At 39.4% G+C, this 7254-nt stretch overlaps 1 non-coding gene across 1 annotated transcript; it reads left to right on the top strand.

Moving 5' to 3' along the window:
- The first annotated feature begins 233 nt into the window (after positions 1-233).
- Positions 234-337, top strand: LOC130958681 (small nucleolar RNA R71). The gene has a single exon (XR_009077791.1). It is a non-coding gene; the product is annotated as a small nucleolar RNA R71 (small nucleolar RNA).
- The last annotated feature ends 6917 nt before the right edge of the window (positions 338-7254 follow it).

The following is a 7254-nucleotide window of genomic DNA, read 5'->3' as shown; positions in this document are numbered from 1 at the left end:
TATTCAGAGTATCAATCTCAAGAACTCCTTTCTTCTAATTTGTCCCATTGTTCACAGGATTCCTTTCAGAAGTGTACATGAATTGGTTATTTGCAACCATTTCAATTAGCTCTTGAGCTTCTGTAGGCGTCTTCTTCAGATGAAGAGATCCTCCAGCAGAGCTATCCAAAGACAACTTGGATAGTTCAGAGAGACCATCATAGAAAATACCTATGATGCTCCATTCAGAAAGCATGTCAGATGGACATTTTCTGATCAATTGTTTGTATCTTTCCCAAGCTTCATAGAGGGATTCACCTTCCTTCTGTCTGAAGGTTTGGACTTCCACTCTAAGCTTACTCAATTTTTGAGGTGGAAAGAACTTTGCCAAGAAGGCATTGACTAGCTTTTCCCATGAGTCTAGGCTTTCTTTAGGTTGTGAGTCCAACCATGTCCTAGCTCTGTCTCTTACAGCAAAAGGGAATAGCATAAGTCTGTAGACCTCAGGGTCAACCCCATTAGTCTTGACAGTGTCACAGATTTACAAGAATTCAGCTAAGAACTGATGAGGATCTTCCAATGGAAGTCCATGGAACTTGCAATTCTGTTGCATTAGAGAAACTAATTGAGGCTTAAGCTCAAAGTTGTTTGCTCCAATGGCAGGAATAGAGATGCTTCTCCCATAGAAGTCGGGAGTAGGTGCAGTAAAGTCACCCAGCACCTTCCTTGCATTGTTGTTGTTGTTGTTGTTTTCGGCTGCCATGGTTTCTTCTTCTTTGAAGATTTCTGTCAGGTCCTCTACAGAGAGTTGTGCCTTAGCTTCTCTTAGCTTTCGCTTTAAGGTCCTTTCAGGTTCAGGGTCAGCTTCAACAAGAATGCTTTTGTCTTTGCTTCTGCTCATATGAAAGAGAAGAGAACAAGAAAGTGTGGAATCCTCTATGTCACAGTATAGAGATTCCTTGAGGTGTTAGAGGAGCAGAAAAATAGAAGGAAGAAGTAGAGAATTCGAACTTAATTAGATAGAGTTCGAATTGTGCATTGAGAAGGAGTTGTACTCCATAAATAGAAGGATGTGGGAAGAGAGGAAGAAATTTTCGAAAATCAAGTGAAATATTTTGAAAACATTTTTTTTTAAAAAAAAATTTAATTAATTTTCGAAAATCAAGAGTGGGAAAGGAATCAAGTAATTTTTGAAAAAGATTTTGAAATTAGAAATCAAAAAGATATGATTAAAAACTGTTTTGAAAAAGATGTGATTAAAAAGATATGATTGAAAAGTTATGGTTTTAAAAAGATATGATTGAAAAGATATGATTTTGAAAACAATTTAAAAAGATTTGATTTTAAAAATTAATGACTTGCCTAACAAGAAAAGATATGATTCAAACATTAAACCTTTCTCAACAGAAAAGGTAACATACTTGAAATGTTGAATCAAATCATTAATTGATAGCAAGTATCTTTGAAAAAGGAAAGAAATTGATTTTGAAAACATTTGATTGAAAAGATATATGATTTGATTTTGAAAAACTTTGAAAACTTAAAAAAAAAATTGATTTTGAAAACAAAATCCTCCCCCTTGTGCCATCCTGGCGTTAAACGCCCAGAATGGTGCACATTCTGGCGTTTAACGCCCAATGCACTACCTTTTTGGGCGTTAAACGCCCAACCTGGCACCCTGGCTGGCGTTTAAACGCCAGTCTGTCCTTCTTCACTGGGCGTTTTGAACGCCCAGCTTTTTCTGTGTAATTCCTCTGCTGCATGTTCTGAATCTTCAGTTCCCTGTACTATTGACTTGAAAATAGAACCAAGATCAATTAAACAATGCATGCAAGACACCAAACTTAAAATTAGACACTAGACTCAAACAAGAAACATAAAATATTTTTGGTTTTTATGATTTTTATAAATTTTTTTTGTGCTTTTTTGAAAATTATATGAAAATAGAAAATAAAGGTTTCAGAATTCTCAATTTGGATTCCAGGAATCATTGCAATGTTAGTCTAAGACTCCGGTCCAGGAATTAGACATGGCTTCACAGCCAGCCAAGCTTTCAAAGAAAGCTTCGGTCCAAAACACTAGACATGGCCAATGGCCAGCCAAGCCTTAGCAGATCATTGCTCCAATAGCAAGATTGATAGAAATCAACAAGCTCTTGTGATGATAAGTTGAAACCTCGGTCCAATAAGATTAGACATGGCTTCACAGCCAGCCAGACTTCAACAGATCATCATGAAACTCTAGAACTCATTCTTAAGAACTCTGAAAAAAAAAATACCTAATCTAAGCAACAAGATGAACCGTCAGTTGTCCATACACGAAACAATCCCCGGCAACGGCGCCAAAAACTTGGTGTTGTTGCCGGATCAAAACATGGCACTGTTATTGCAGGGAACAAATGCGAAACTGTAGTTAGAACATTTAATTCCCCGGCAACGGCGCCAAAAACTTGGTGGGCGAAATTGTGATCACTACACAACTTTGCACAACTAACCAGCAAGTGCACTGGGTCGTCCAAGTAATAAACCTTACGCGAGTAAGGGTCGATCCCACGGAGATTGTTGGTATGAAGCAAGCTATGGTCACCTTGTAAATCTTAGTCAGGCAGACTCAAATGGGTATAGATGTTGAACAAAACATAAAGATAAAGATAGAGATACTTATGTATATCATTGGTGAGAGCTTCAGATAAGCGTATGAAGATACTGTCCCTTCCGTCTCTCTACTTTCCTACTGTCTTCATCCAATCCTTCTTACTCCTTTCCATGGCAAGCTTATGCAAGGGTTTCACCGTTGTCAGTGGCTACCTCCCATCCTCTCATTGGAAATGTTCAACGCACCCTGTCACGGCACGGCTATCCATCTGTCGGTTCTCAATCAGGCTGGAATAGAATCCAGTGATTCTTTTGCGTCTATCACTAACGCCCCGCCCTCAGGAGTTTGAAGCACGTCACAGTCATTCAATCATTGAATCCTACTCAGAATACCAAAGACAAGGTTAGACCTTCCGGATTCTCTTGAATGTCGCCATCAGTTCTTGCCTATACCACGAAGACTCTGATCTCACGGAATGGCTGGCTCGTTTGTCAGGCGAGCACTCGGTTGTCAGGCGATCAACCATGCATCGTGTATCAGGAATCCAAGAGATATTCACCCAATCTAAGGTAGAACGGAGGTGGTTGTCAGTCACACGTTCATAGGTGAGAATGATGATGAGTGTCACGGATCATCACATTCATCAAGTTGAAGAACAAGTGATATCTTGGACAAAGAACAAGCGGAATTGAATAGAAGAACAATAGTAATTGCATTAATACTCGAGGTACAGCAGAGCTCCACACCTTAATCTATGGTGTGTAGAAACTCCACCGTTGAAAATACATAAGAACAAGGTCTAGGCATGGCCGTGAGGCCAGCCCCCAAATGATCTAAGAACTAGATGTCCAAAGATGATCTAGAGATCTAAAAATGATCAAAAGATGAAAATACAATAGTAAAAGGTCCTATTTATAGGGAACTAGTAGCTTAAGAGTTACAAAGATGAGTAAATGACATAAAAATCCACTTCCGGGCCCACTTGGTGTGTGCTTGGGCTGAGCAAGGAAGCATTTTTCGTGTAGAGACTCTTCTTGGAGTTAAACGCCAGCTTTTATGCCAGTTTGGGCGTTTAACTCCCATTTAGGTGCCAGTTCCGGCGTTTAACGCTGGGAATTCTAAGGGAGACTTTGAACGCCGGTTTGGGCCATCAAATCTTGGGCAAAGTATAAACTATCATATATTGCTGGAAAGCCCAGGATGTCTACTTTCCAACGCCGTTGAGAGCGCGCCAATTGGGTTTCTGTAGCTCCAAAAAATTCACTTCGAGTGCAGGGAGGTCAGAATCCAACAGCATCTGCAGTCCTTTTCAGTCTCTGAATCAGATTTTTGCTCAGGTCCCTCAATTTCAGCCAGAAAATACCTGAAATCACAGAAAAACACACAAACTCATAGTAAAGTCCAGAAAAGTAAATTTTAACTGAAAACTAATAAAAATATACTAAAAACTAACTAGATCATACTAAAAACATACTAAAAATAATGCCAAAAAGCGTACAAATTATCCGCTCATTAGACATTCAAAAAAAAAAAGAAGAAGACAAAAGCTTCCACCTCTGAGTCCTGGGAGATGGAAAGACTCATATAAAGCCGTCATAGCTGAGTGGTTGAACATGTGGCTGCAAATCAAGAGATCCCTGAGATACCTCAGGGGATAAGTTGTCCTCCACACAAATATTGGAAGCAACTAAGGGTGGAACATCATGAGCACTCCATCATTCTCCAAGAAATAAGAGAAGATCAAAGAGCAATGAGGGAGGAGCAACAAAGGCAAGGAAGGGACATAGAAGAGCTTAAGAACATCATTGGTCCTTCAAGAAGAAGACGCCACTAAAGGTGGATTCATTCCTTGTTCTTTATTTCTTTCTGTTTTCGGTTTTTAATGTTGTGTTTATGTTTTGTGTCTTTATTTCATGATCATTAGTATGTAGTAACCATGTCTTAAAGCTATGAATAGAATCCATTAATCCTCCACCTCTCTTAAATGAAAAATGTTTTAATTCAAAAGAATAAGAAGTCCATGAATTTCGAATGTATCCTTGAATTTAATTTAATTATATTGATGTGGTGACAATACTTTTTGTTTTCTGAATGAATGCTTGAACAGTGCATATGTCTTTTGATCTTGTTGTTTATGAATGTTAAAATTGTTGGCTCTTGAAAGAATGATGAACAAAGAGAAATGTTATTGAGGATCTGAAAAATCATGAAATTGATTCTTGAAGCAAGAAAAAGCAGTGAAAAAGAAGAAGCTTGTGAAAAAAAAAATGGCGAAAAAAAATAGAAAGAAAAAGAAAAAGCAAGCAGAAAAAGCCAATAGCCCTTAAAACCAAAAGGCAAGGGTAAAAAGGATCCAAGGCTTTGAGCATCAATGGATAGGAGGGCCCAAGGAAATAAAATCCAGGCCTAAGCGGCTAAATCAAGCTGTCCCTAACCATGTGCTTGTGTCATGAAGGTCCAAGTGAAAAGCTTGAGACTAAGTGGTTAACGTCGTGATCCAAAGCAAAAAGAGTGTGCTTAAGAGCTCTGGACACCTCTAACTAGGGACTCTAGCAAAGCTAAGTCACAATCTGAAAAGGTTCACCCAGTCATGTGTCTGTGGCATTTATGTATCCGGTGGTAATACTGGAAAACAAAATGCTTAGGGCCACGACCAAGACTCATAAGTAGCTGTGTTCAAGAATCAACATACTTAACTAGGAGAATCAATAGCACTATCCGAAATTCTAAGTTCCTAGAGAAGCCAATCATTCTAAACTTCAAAGGAAAAAGTGAGATGCCAAAACTGTTCAGAAGCAAAAAGCTACAAGTCCCGCTCATCTAATTATAATTAATATTCAGTGATATTTTGGAATTTATAGTATATTCTCTTCTTTTTATCCTAATTGATTTTCAGTTGCTTGGGGACAAGCAACAACTTAAGTTTGGTGTTGTGATGAGCGGATAATTTATACGCTTTTTGGCATTGTTTTTAGGTAGTTTTTAGTAAGTTCAAGCTACTTTTAGGGATATTTTCATTAGTTTTTATGTTAAATTCACATTTCTGGGCTTTACTATGAGTTTGTGTGTTTTTCTGTGATTTCAGGTAATTTCTGGCTGAAATTGAGGGACTTGAGCAAAACTCTGAAAAAGGCTGACAAAAGGACTGCTGATGCTGTTGGAATCTGACCTCCCTGCACTCAAAATGGATTTTCTGGAGCTACAGAACTCCAATTGGCGCGCTCTTAACGGCGTTGGAAAGTAGACATCCAGAGCTTTCCAGCAATATATAATAGTCCATACTTTATTCGGAAATTGACGACGTAACTTGGCGTTGAACGCCAAGTACATGCTGCTGTCTGGAGTTAAACGCCAGAAAAACGTCATGATCCGGAGTTGAACGCCCAAAACACGTCATAACTCAGAGTTCAACTCCAAGAGAAGCCTCAGCTCGTGGATTGATCAAGCTCAGCCCAAACATACACCAAGTGGGCCCCGGAAGTAGATTTATGCATCAATTACTTACTCATGTAAACCCTAGGAGCTAGTTTATTATAAATAGAACTTTTTACTATCATAATCTCATCCTGGATTGTATTTTGAATCCTGTGATCACGTTTTGGGGGCTGGCCATTCAGCCATGCCTGAACCTTTCACTTATGTATTTTCAACGGTGGAGTTTCTGCACACCATAGATTAAGGGTGTGGAGCTCTGCTGTACCTCAAGTTTCAATACAATTACTATTACTTTTTATTCAATTCTATCTTATTCTTATTCCAAGATATTTATTCGCACCCAAGAACATGATGAATGTGATGATTATGTGACGCTCATCATCATTCTCACCTATGAACGCGCGTGATTGACAACCACTTCCGTTCTACATGCAACCGAGCTTGAATGTGTATCTCTTAGATTCCCCAACAGAATCTTCGTGGTATAAGCTAGATAGATGGCGGCATTCATGAGGATCCGGAAAGTCTCACCTTGTCTGTGGTATTCCGAGTAGGATCCTGGGAATCCGGAAAGTCTAACCTTGTCTGTGGTATTCCGAGTAGGATTCTGGTAATGAATGACTGTGACGTGCTTCAGACTTGCAAATGCTGGGCGTTAGTGACAGACGCAAAAGAATCAAGGGATTCTATTCCAGCAGGAGCAGGAACCAACCAGTGATTAGCCGTGCTGTGACAGAGCGCGTGAGCGTAGTTTTCACTACGAGGATGGGATGTAGCCTTCGGCCAGTGTGATACCTCCAGACGATTAGCCATGTGAGTGACAGCGCAGAGGACCATTTTCCAGAGAGGATACAAAGTAGCCATCGTCGAACGGTGAACCCCTATACACAGCTTGCCATGGAAAGGAGTAAGAAGGATTGAGTTGAAGCAGTAGGAAAGTAGGCGTTCTTGAGCCATACAGTACCTCCATTCGCTTATCTGAAATTCCCACCAATGAATCTGCATAAGTATCCTATCCCTTTTATTATTTCTTCTTTTTATTATTAATTTTCGAAACCATAAACCAATTTAATCTGCCTAACTGAGATTTACAAGGTGACCATAGCTTGCTTCATACCAACAATCTCTGTGGGATCGACCCTTACTCGCGTAAGGTTTATTACTTGGACGACCCAGTACACTTGCTGGTTAGTTGAACGGAGTTGTGAATTCAACCGGTGCCATAATAATGATTTCATACAAATA

This window comes from Arachis stenosperma, chromosome 10, assembly GCF_014773155.1.
Source record: "Arachis stenosperma cultivar V10309 chromosome 10, arast.V10309.gnm1.PFL2, whole genome shotgun sequence".
In the NCBI taxonomy this organism is placed as follows: domain Eukaryota; kingdom Viridiplantae; phylum Streptophyta; class Magnoliopsida; order Fabales; family Fabaceae; genus Arachis; species Arachis stenosperma.
Note: the sequence above shows the minus strand (reverse complement) of the source record. Positions and strands in the feature narration are given on the sequence as shown.